Source organism: Garra rufa, chromosome 10 (genome assembly GCF_049309525.1).
Source record: "Garra rufa chromosome 10, GarRuf1.0, whole genome shotgun sequence".
Lineage (NCBI taxonomy): Eukaryota > Metazoa > Chordata > Actinopteri > Cypriniformes > Cyprinidae > Garra > Garra rufa.
Window position 1 is genome coordinate 34,274,723 of NC_133370.1, and position 12,364 is coordinate 34,287,086.

Consider the following 12,364-nt stretch of genomic DNA (forward strand, 5'->3'; position numbering starts at 1 on the left):
AGCTGCACTTCCGCTCTCTAAGAGCGACGCATGTGCCAGGCAAACTGAATCAGGGAGCAGACATGTTGTCTCGGAGCAACGTCTCCTCAGACGAATGGACGCTTCACCCTCACACGGTTCAGCAAATATGGGCTGTCTTTGGTAGGGCGCGAGTAGATCTTTTCGCCTCAAAAGACAATCATCACTGCCCAATTTATTTTTCGAAGGAACAGGACGCATTGACCCAAGAATGGCCCAATCTCCTGTTATACGCATTCCCTCCTATCGCTCTGCTGCCACAGGTCATCAGGCGAGTGAGGGAACAGAAACTCAAGGTCCTGTTAGTGGCTCCATTCTGGCAGAACCAGCATTGGTTTCCAGATCTTCCCAGGCTGCTCTCAAGAGCACCATGGGCCGTGCCACTGAGACGAGATCTCTTAACACAGGCGAACAGAACGATATGGCACCCCCAACCGGAATTGTGGGCGCTACACGTTTGGGCTCTAGACGGGAGCCTTTAAGTCTCCCTGAGTCGGTTTTGAGTACTATTTCACAGGCTAGAGCACCCTCTACGAGGCGGCTCTACGATCTCAAGTGGTCTGTCTTTTCCGCCTGGTGTTCCACCCGCGGTACGGACCCAATTTTATGTGACATATCTGTGATATTGTCCTTCTTGCAAGAGCTGTTGGATAAGGGGAGATCCCCTTCCACGCTCAAGGTCTATGTTGCAGCTATAGCGGTATTCCATGACCTTGTAAACGGTCAATCTGTGGGAAGGAACGACTTGGTCGTTCGTTTCTTAAAGGGGTCAAGGCGGATTAATCCCCCTCGCTCCATTACGGTTCCGTCTTGGGACTTACCCACAGTGTTGAGGGCCCTGAAGGGCCCTCCCTTCGAACCGCTTCAGTCCATAGGCCTTCGCCCCCTGACGTTGAAGACTGCCCTGCTATTGGCATTAGCATCAGTCAAACGCATGGGTGATTTACAGGCGCTCTCTGTGAGCCCCGTTTGCTTGGAATTCGGGCAAAATGACTCTAAGGTCATCCTGAAGCCAAAGCATGGGTATGTTCCCAAAAGTCTCTCTACACCCTTTAGAGACCAGATTATTTCCCTTTTGGCTCTTCCTCCTACGGAGCAGGACCAGGGATTTAACCCTCTCTGCCCTGTCAGGGCTCTGAGATGTTATATAGAGCGTTCTGCCCCTTTTAGGCAGTCAGAACAGCTGTTTGTATGTTTTGGTGGCCGCACCAAGGGGTGTTCGGTCACAAAACAGAGATTATCCAAATGGATTGTGGAAGCCATCACGCTGGCTTACTCCTCTTTGGGCCTACAATGTCCCATGGGAGTAAGGGCCCATTCGACGAGGGGCATCGCCTCGTCTTGGGCGTGGTCTAGTGGGGTTTCCATTGCAGAGATTTGTGCGGCGGCAGGCTGGGCCTCACCGTCCACATTTGCTAGATTCTATAACTTGGACGTTCCAGTCTTACAGACTCGGGTCCTTTCCGCATAGTGGTATGTTTTACCAGTATGTTATATATAGTGCGTCTTGGCCTCTGTGGAGCTCCAAGTGTACTTATTCCTTGGAACGGATGTTTATCAGGCTATCTGATCGAACAAATTGGCCCTTATTAGCCCTTTAGTGCTAGGGTCATGTCAGTCGTTCCTCTACCTTAGCAACGGCGGGATTGTACTGGTTCCCCATAAGCGTCTTTACAGACGCAGTACGAGTGAAAGTATCGAAAGGGAACGTACTCGGTTACTTTCGTAACCTCGGTTCCCTGAGATACGGGAACGAGTACTGCGTTGCTGGCCGTGCTAGGTAGCTGCACGACTCAGTCGTCGCTTCAGTCGAAGTACCTGAGTTCCCTATGGCGAAATGCTCGCTTATATAGCCAGATGCTCCGCCCCTTTTGGCGCGATCGGCGCGAATCATCGCCATAGGTTTGTGCATCTCCGCTGCCGAGCCATTGGTTCGTTTCTTTAACACTGCACGAACCAATGGCCGTGCAGTTACACTGCGTTATTGAAATGCTTCAGTCTCAGGAGAAAAGGAGCTTTTCCCATAAGCGTCTTTACAGACGCAGTACTCGTTCCCGTATCTCAGGGAACCGAGGTTACGAAAGTAACCGAGTACGTTTTCTGTTCCAGTTTAAAATGCACACACAGCTAAGTAAGCCAAATGTAGGTTAATTCCCATGAAAATTGTGACCATTCCCTGCTGAAAAAACCAGCATATGCTGGTTTTTTCAGCAGGGTTGTTAGACTATCTAAACTTTGTTGTTTTAGCATCCTGAATAGGCTAACAAAAGCAACACTGATGCTGTCACACCAGGCCAGCAGAGGGAGCCTTGCCCCTCTCTGACTGTTGCTGCTCCCTCTGCTGCTTCGCTGGTTACTTCCTGTCTGTCAGCCATAAAAGCAAGTTCAGCACACACACACACCGCAAAGTATTGAGTTTTGCTCCTAGCTGACCATACCAAGCGTTTCCCAGTTTCCTAGTCTAGTCCTGGTTTTGTTTTCTAGTTTCTGTCTTAGTCTTAGTTTAGCCTTGTTTTGTTTTGAGTGTTAGTTTAATCATAGTTTTGCCTTGTTTGTTTTGGTTTGTTTGTTTGTTACTTTGGACTGCCCCTCTGGATTTCGACCCACGCCTGTTTTACGGATTACTCTTTGGATTGTCTTCATTGTTGCTGTTTGCTGGTATTTTGACCCTGACTGTTCGACCACGATCTGTTTTAATAAAGCCTGCATTTGGATCCACACGTCAGTCTCCAGTCTCCCATCGTGACAGAATACTCCCATCGTAATCGCCATACCCTGGATCCAGTGGCTTTATTCGTCAGCAGAACGACCACCCAAGAATGGATCTATCAGGAAGTCTGTCCAATCCCGTAAGTCTACTCTGCTCCATTTTTCAAAATGGCCGTCCCATCGAGAATTATGTGGAGGAATTCATTGCTTATAGTTACCTGGCACCTTGCGATGAAACCATGCTTAAGGAATGTTTTTGGAGCGGATTAGACACTGATATCAGTTTGAACTTACCTGAGGAAGACCCCAGTTGGACCCTGACACAGTATATAGACTTTGTTTTGCTGTTTTGTGAATCTCCGTTTACTGTGGGTGAGGTTGAGCCACAGCACAAGATGTCTGCTAGCCCAGAGCCTCAGCGCAAGATGTCAGCGAACCCAGAGCCACTGAACAAGATGGCCACCCTTCCAGAGACTGTTCACAAGATGGCCGCCCTTCCAGAGACTGTTCACAAGATGGCCACCATTCCTGAGACTGTTCACAAGATGGCCGCCATTCCTGAGCCTGTTCACAAGATGGCCGCCTTTCCTGAGCCTGTTCACAAGATGGCCGCCCTTCCAGACCCCGTTCACAAGATGGCGGCCGCCACACCCGAGTCTGTCGCCAAGATGGTGGCTGCAGCATCACACCCTCACATCTTCTTGGCTTATCAGAGGCTAATATCAAGCTTGGAGGACCCACCACTGCTGTCAGCACAAACAGCCAAGCCTGTGATTGTTAAAGTTACATCAGTCAAGCCAGCATCAGCTAACACCACATCAGCCAAGCCAGCGACTGCTAATGCTATGCTAGCCAAGCCAGCATCCGCTAACACCATGTCAGCCAAGCCTGTGATTGTTAAAGTTACATCAGCCAAGCCAGCATCAGCTAACACCACATCAGCCGAGCCAGCGACTGCTAATGCTATGTCAGCTAAGCCAGCATGTGCTAACACCACATCAGCCAAGCCAGCGCCTGCTAATGCTATGTCAGCCAAGCCAGCATCAGCTAAAGCCACGTCAGCCAACCCAGCGACTGCTAATGCTAAATCAGCCAAGCCAGCGCCCGCTAAAGTCACGTCTGCCACGCCTGAGCCCGCTCACGTCTCGTCATTCAAACCACAGCCTGTGAACATCAGGTCTGCTTCTCCTGACCCTGCACCAGCTGTTGCCCCTGCTCTGTCAAGTCAAGTCACAGCCGCCGTTCATGCACAGTCAAGTCACGTCACAGCCACTGTACCTGCTAAGCCAAATCGCGTCACAGCTGCTGTCCCTGCCAAGTCAGATCACACCTCGGATGCTCTTCCTACAAGATCAAGTTATGTCACAGTTGGCGTTCCTGCAAAGTCAAGTCAGGTCGTGACCCCTAATCCCTCTGGGACAAGTAAAGACACTACAGCATCCCCAGAGACACATCAAGACACAGCAGTACCTCCTGAGTCACACCAAGCTACTACTGTTCCTGTTAAGTCAAACCAAGTTGTAACTGCTCCAGCAAAGTCAAGCCAAACCACAGCTGTTCCATTAAAGCCAAGCTCAGTCACAGCTGTTCCACGAAAGCCAAGTGCAATCACAGCTGTTCCATTAAAGCCAAGTCCAGTCACAGCTGTTCCATTAAAGCCAAGCCCAGTCACAGCTGTTCCACTAAAGCCAAGTCCAGCTGTTCCACTAACACCAAGCCCAGTTACGGCTATTCCACTAAAGCCTAGTCAAGTCACAACGGTCCCAGCCACACCAAGTCAAGCCACGACTGCTCCAGCCATGCCAAGTCCTGTCATAGTTGTGCTAGCCAAGACTCCTTGCTCTGCCTGCGCTGACAAGATTCCCTGCTCTGCCTGCTCCGCCTAGACTCCTTTCTCTGCCTGCTCCGCCAAGACTCCTTGTTCTGCCTGCTCCGCCCTGGAGGGCTCCTAAGCCACCTGCTCCACCCCGGAGGGCTGCTCCGCCTCCAGCTCCGCCCTGGTGGGCTCCTGCTCCGTCTGCTCCGCCCTGGTGGGCTCCTGTGCCGGCTGCCCCGCCCTGGTGGGCTCCTGCTCCACTCTGGAGGATTACGGTCTGGTTCTGGTGGTCGTCCGCTCCGCCGTGGGTACCCTCGCTCCCACATGTCCCGCTGTGGGGGTCCTCAGCTCCTCCTGATCTGCCGGCCCTGCCTCAGCTCCTAGATCCTCCACCGCCACATGGACCTGGCCCCCCTTTGTTCCCTTGCTCCCCCCCCCCCACCGCTCCCCTGGACTGTTTTTTCTGTTGTTTTTGTTGGAGCGTCTGGAAGCCGCTCCTTGGGGGGGGGGGGGCTATGTCACACCAGGCCAGCAGAGGGAGCATTGCCCCTCTCTGACTGTTGCTGCTCCCTCTGCTGCTTCGCTGGTTACTTCCTGTCTGTCAGCCATAAAAGCAAGTTCAGCACACACACACACCGCGAAGTATTGAGTTTTGCTCCTAGCTGACCATACCAAGCGTTTCCCAGTTTCCGTGTTTCATAGTTTCCTAGTCTAGTCCTGGTTTTGTTTTCTAGTTTCTGTCTTAGTCTTAGTTTAGACTTGTTTTGTTTTGAGTGTTAGTTTAATCATAGTTTTGCCTTGTTTGTTTGTTTGTTACTTTGGACTGCCCCTCTGGATTTCGACCCACGCCTGTTTTACGGATTACTCTTTGGATTGTCTTCATTGTTGCTGTTTGCTGGTATTTTGACCCTGACTGTTCGACCACGATCTGTTTTAATAAAGCCTGCATTTGGATCCACACGTCAGTCTCCAGTCTCCCATCGTGACAGATGCCCTGTCCAAATACCCACACTTGCGGTCTTTGCATATGACCACTTGTCTTCTTCCATGACGTATTTCCTGCATTTGGCCCAAGTGTTCAAGTGAGCATGAAGACCACAACTATGTGTAGAACTTTTCATCACCTAATGGGAACACACAGTGTTGTAAAAATGCAAGTGTTAACAGAGCTTTAATTCTATTTTCAATACTTTGCATTTTAAAATAAAATTATAAATGTATGTTCAGTAGTCCCTATAACAGATTACAATTTAATTTCTGGTGCTTCTAATTAAGTGATAAAAAGCAGTTGCAAATGCTGTACAAAATAAATATACTTTGCACTAATAAAAGGTGCAACACTTGCGTAATCAAATTACTTTTTTCAAGTAACTAGTAAAGTAACACATTACTTTTTAATTTACAAGAAAACTATATAAATAGTTACTTTTTCAAATAAGTAATGCTAGTTTTCCCATTTACGGTTCTCCTGTCACCATGTTGAGAAAAATCAGGAGTAAAGGCAGAGGGGTTGACATGATCGTTACTGTAGTTCTTGACTAAATGTGATTTTACTCAACGCATTTGCACAAAAACAGATTCAGTATTTCTCAAAATGAACAAAATCAGTTAAATGCAAACTCAAAATATGACGCAAAGCTGCAATAATTAAATACAGTATGTCACAAAAGTGAGTACACCCCTCACATTTCAGTAACCATTTTAGTATATCTTTTCAAGAGACAATACTATAGAAATGAAACTTGGATGTAGTCAATGTGCAGCTTATATAGCAGTATAGATTCATGTCCCCTGAAAATTACTCAACATACAGCCATTATTGTCAAAATAGCTGGCAACAAAAGTGAGTACACCATAAGTGAACTTGTTCAAAGTGTCAATATATTGTGTTAGCACCATCATCCTTGGCATGGAATTGACCAAAGCTGCAAAGGTTGTTGCTGGGATCCTCTTCCACTCCTCACGGAGCTGCTGGACGTTAGACACATGGTGCTTCTCCACCTTACTCTCGAGGATGCCTCACAGTTGCTTAATAGAGTTCAGGTCTGGAGACATACTTGGCCACCCCATCATCGTCAGCATACTCAGCAAGGCAGTTGTCATCTTAGTGGTGTGTTTAGGATCGTTGTCATGTTGGAAAACTGCCGTTTGGCCTAGTTTCTGGAGGGAAGGCATGATGTTCTGCTTCAGAATGTACAGTACATAATGGAATCCATGTTTCCCTCAATGAACTGCAGCTCCCCAGTACCAGCAGCACTCATGCAGCCACAGACCATGATGCTACAACCACAATGCTTAACTGTAGGCAAGACACAGTTTTCTTGGTACTCCTCACCAGGGCATCATCACACATGCTGGACACCATCTGAGCCAAACAAGTTAATCTTATAGTCTCATTAGACCACAGGACATAGTAACATAGTAATTCATGCTCTTGGAGAGGTTGTCTTCAGCAAACTGTTTGTGGGCTTTCTTGTGAGTCAGCTTTAGATGATACTTCCTTCTGGGACGACGCCTATGCAAACTGACATGTTACAGTGTGCGACCTATTGTCTGAGCACTGACAAGGTGACCACCTACTTCTGCAACCTTTAAAGCAATGCTGACGGCACTCATGCATCTGTTTTTTGAAGCAAGGTTCTGCACCTAACGCACAGAATGAGTACTCAACTTCGTTAATTTGACCCTTGCAAGGCCTGTTTCGAATAGAGCTCATCTTGGAAAACCTCTGTATGACCCTGACCACTGTAGTGTAACTTGGTTTCAGGGTGTTACGAAACCTCTAATAGCCTTGGCCGCCTTTGTGGAGAGCAACCATTCTAATTCTCAAATCCTCAGAGAATTCTTTGCCATGAGATGCCATGTTGAACATCTAGTGGTCAGTATGAGAGAATTGTACTTAAAGCACCTAACTTTGTATGATCCTGTCAAGCAGACAAAAACATAAACATAATGAATAGGACATGTGGCTTTGCATGGTTAAACAACATACTGCTGTTATCACTTAGGGTGTGCTCACTTTTGTTGCCAACTATTTTGACAATAATGGCCATATGTTGAGTTATTTTCAGAGGAAAATAAATCTATACTGCTATATAAGCTGCACATTGACTACTCTAAAATATATCCAAGTTTCATTTCTATAGCATTGTCCCTTAAGAAGATATACTAAAACGGTTGGTGAAATGTGAGGGATGTACGCACTTTTGTGAGATACTGTATACTTTACGTATTTAATTCCATTTCATTAACCAGTATCTTTGCTGCTGACCTACGACGATCCTATTTAACCACATGAATAAGCAAAAATGGCTTTAGTTAAACATCACATTTGTGTTTTATTGCTGAAGAAAGTTTGAAAGTACTGTACAGACATAAATTTACATTTCTGTCAGCCTGAGGCTTATTTATTTTACTTTTGGTGTGAAAGAACTTTTACATTTGCCAAAAATAGATTGTTTTATAATACAAACATACAAGCAAGCCCAGATTAGAAAAATGAATGGAAAAGTAACTGAATTATTTACTTCTTTAGGGAGTAGTGCAATATTGTAATGCATTATATTTAAAATAAATTTTCCCCAACAGTGTTCGAGTGTAGATTTAGTGTGCGTTAAGAGCACTGCTCTTTGGCGTTTTTAAGACCTGGGGCAGTCTTGCGCACTTACAGTACTTCCTGTCACGTACATGCACTCTTAAGTGGCCAGGACCGCAAGTGTGGGTATTTTGACAAATGGAGTGTTCAGGAAAAGTGCAATAGAAATTGCGCACTTCACTTCAAGATCAACTTAAATGAAAATATAACCAGACAGATTATCATTCTTTCTATTAGTCCTATTGTAAATGGAGCATAATAAAAATAAAAAAACTGGTGTTCATAGAATATAGAAAGAGAGAAAGGGCTTCATTTGCCATAGTTTTTGTTATTGACTCTATTCCTTCAAAGGAATCATGCTAAATCAGTTAAAGACAAACAGATCAGTGACCTTAAACAACATACAATTTATTTAATTTCTTCACTGATGCACAGTAAAGTCTTTACAACATTACATACAGTATGTTTTAAAGCAATACAATATCAAAGTAAACAAAAATGTGCGTAAAACCAAACACTGTAATTTAGTAGTATAACATGAACTCCAGTTGCAATATGCAAAATTAACATGACAGGCTGAATAGGAAAAGGACCATTCCCTTCCGGAGGGAACTCTACGCTGCGTCCTTATTCAGGACACTATGGGAACTGCCTTCAGCGTGACCGGTTCTGAAGCTCTAGTAAAACAACGACAATGAACTTGACATTGACCGCGGTTGGTCGCGCTATGTCTGCTTTGGTGGCCACAGAGAGACATCTGTGGGTGAACCTCACAGACATCGGGGAGAAAGACAAACGCTTTCTCCTCGATGCCCCGGTTTCGCCTTCCGAATTGTTCGGCACGTCTATAGAGACGGTGGTCAAAAAATTCAGGGAGGCGAAGGCGCGCTCAGCGGTGTTTAAGTCCTTTATCCCTCGCCGGTCCACGCCCGCACCCAAACGCCGTGGACAGCCTGGCACATCTCGGTCCGAGGGCCAGAGACAGGGCCAGGTGGCTAGTGTGGCCACTCGAGGCCCTCCTCCTCCAAGGAGTAGGTCTCAGAGGAGACGTGATGCGCGGCATAGGAAGCAGGATCTCAGGGAAACGATCCAGCGCAGGCGTAGAGGCAGGCTGGAATCGGCTACCTGAGGTCCCCTCTCCCTGTTCCCCTCACGATCATTCGGCCGCCTGCCTTCCCCGTCCTAGACTCCGGGGCCGGGCCTATGATGAAGTTACTAACGCAGTCTGACGGCCCGGTATACGAAACGACATATTGGGTGTTATATGTGTATGTATGTATTTGTCTACCAGCTCTGCTTGGGTGAGACTTAGTTAGGACTCCATAATCTGAGTCCTACTGCCCCTGAGTATTAAGTGTAGCCAGGTCTCCCCTCGTTCATGAGATAGTGTCTAGACCTCCACTTGCTGTTAACTCCTGTGGGGTTAAAAGCGTTGTTAGGCTTCCTCTCACGTATGAGAGTTCTTTCCTGAAGCCTCCGCTGTTTGAGCTCGACTTGGCAACCTGCATATGCATGTTCACCCACCCGCTGGGTGTGGCAGACTAACCCCGTCCCGTGGTAAGAGTTTCTTCAGAGACTCCGCTCCTCTGAGTGTGAAGACCGGGAGGTGTGGGTAGGTCCCCCACCCTTTTTTCTTAATAGAAGCAACCTAGGGTTGAGCGCTGGGCTGCCTCTCTCTTTGAGTCAGTGCATTGAAGGCCCCCGCTCTCCAGGGCCCTGTTAAAATATAAGGTTTCCTTAGGGAGAAAGGGAAGTTTAGTAAACCCCCATAGGATTTTCAGGCCTCCTCTCTCTGAGAGTTGCTACGACGGGCCCCTCTCTGGAGGTTCCTGTCTAGGCTGATTTCTCACAGTTCTATCAGATTTGGGCAGTTCTAGTAGCTGGTAGGCTCCCTGAGCCTCGCTTTTTCACTGGAGTGTATCGTGGTAGGTCTTCCCTTGGCGAAAGCCCTGGTTTGGACCTCCAGAGTTCACTTCTGAACCCTGTATAGGCGCTTAGAGCTATGTCCAGATAGTAATTTAGTGTGTAGGCTTTCTGAGCCTAGAATATTGGGGTTGAGTGTAGTGGGTCTCCCCTCATCGTTTCTGAGTTGTGTTGTTTAAGACCTCCACTCCTAGATTTTCCTGCCACGGTGAGCGTTGTCAGGGTGTTGTAGGCTTCCTCTCGATATGAGAGTCTTTCTGTAGAGGCCTCCGCTCTTGGCTGCTGATAATTAGACCTCCTTTTGCCTAAACAGCGTTATGATGTTGGTCGTACTTTGGTCTTCCCTATGGTTTAGACTTACAGCTGTTAGATGTGTTCTCTCTTCGTTAGAACCGTCCAGCGACAGCCTTCGCTCCCCTTAGTGCTCTGCTTATAGTACATCCTCACGGTACATAGCTGGTAGGCCTGTCTAGGCCTCGCTAACTACTCTGTTCCATGCTTTGAGCCCCGTGGCCAAAGCTGAGTGTCGTAAGGCTCTCTCCTGCAGAGACTTGAAGCCTCCACTCTAAAGAATCCTGTGTGTGGGTTCTAGGGTGAGTTTATGTACTCGTAGCATTGAGTGTAGCCAGGTCTCCCCTCAGTAGGATCTCTATTTGAGACCTCCACTCTCGAGCACCTCTCGCTAAGGACTATTAGACTACCGCTCACCGAGACTGAGTGTTGTCAGGCTTTTTCTCTCTTTAGAGATTCGTTTCAAAGCCTCTACTCTACAGAGCCCTGCTTTCAGCATTTGGGCCCTGCTGTGAGTCCTGGGGCCTCATTTATAAAGACTTGCGTAGAAACCATCCTTGATTTTATCTAAGAACTTTTCTGATTTGAACGTAAGAGCGATTCAGAGAAACGAACGTACACACGAAATCCATGCGTACGCCAGTCATTCGGTTATAAATCACAAATGATCGTGGAATTGTGTGCAGCTGAATGTTCCGCCGTCGAAACGCCCCTGCTTAATTAATTAACATATAAAATGAGCTCATTCCTAAAGCAAAAACTCTGTGACAATGGCAAGTAAAAAGGAGCGCAAGAAATCAAATTATAGTGAGGCTGAACTATCTGCAATACCAGGCATTACCACAAGGAAACGGTCGTACGCCAAGCTGGAATCTGACGTGGAGATAAGTACTTTTCCACGTCAAAGACGTTTTTTATAAATCTGTACTTTGACGTGGATTTGATCGTACGAACACTCTAAGATCAAATCAGTGCGTAAGAAAGTTTTATAAATGAGGCCCCTGGTATTCTCTAAAGCGTTGAGTGTAGCCAGGTCTCCCCTCACTGAGAGCATGTTGGGTGAGATCTCCACTCTTATGAGCTTCGGTTAGGTTCGAGCGCTGTTAGGGTTCCTCTCTTATATGAGTCTTGGTAAGCTTCCGTTCCCCAGAAGCTCCGCTTCCAGTGCTTTGGAGTGTGAGTGTAGCTAGGTCTCCCTTCATCGATATGTACGGGTGTGAAGACCTCCCTTCCTAGAGCTAGGGTTGTGAACATTATCAATCTGTTCCCCGGAAGCTCCGCTTCCAGCCCTTTTTCCAAGCGTGAGTGTAGCTAGGTCTCCCCTCACTGAAATATTTTGGGTGAGATCTCCACTCCTTAGAGCTAGGAAATTGAGCGTTGCTAGGCTTCCTCTCATTTTGAGGGTCTCTGTGAAGCCTCCGTTCCCCTGAAGCTCCGCTTCTAGTACTTCCAGACGTGAGTGTAGCTAGATCTCCCCTCACTGAATATTTTGGTGTGAAATCTCCACTCTTCAGAGCTGGGAGAGTAAGCGTTGTCAGGCTTTCCTCTCTTCTGGAGAGTCTCTGTGGAGGCCTCCGTTCCCCGGAAGCTCCGTTTTTAGTACTTCCAAGTGTGAGTGTAGTTAGGTCTCCCCTCACTAAGGTAATTTGGGTGAGCTAGGAGATTGAGCGTTGTTAGGCTTCCTCTCATTTAAGGGTCTCTGTGAAGCCTCCGTTCCCCTTAAGCTTCGCTTCTAGTACTTCCAGACGTGAGTGTAGCTAGATCTCCCCTCACTGAAATATATTGGTGTGAGATCTCCACTCGTTAGAGCTTGGAGGTAGAGCATTGTCAGGCTTTCCTCTCATTCCTGAGAGTCTCTGTGAAGGCCTCCGTTCCCTGGAAGCTCCGTCTTTAGTACCTCCAAGCGTGAGTGTAGCCAGGTCTCTCCTCACTTTAGAGCTGTTTGGAGACCTCCACTCGTAAAGAGCTGGCGGGTTGAGCATTGTTGGGCCTCCTCCTTGCTGAGGCCTCCG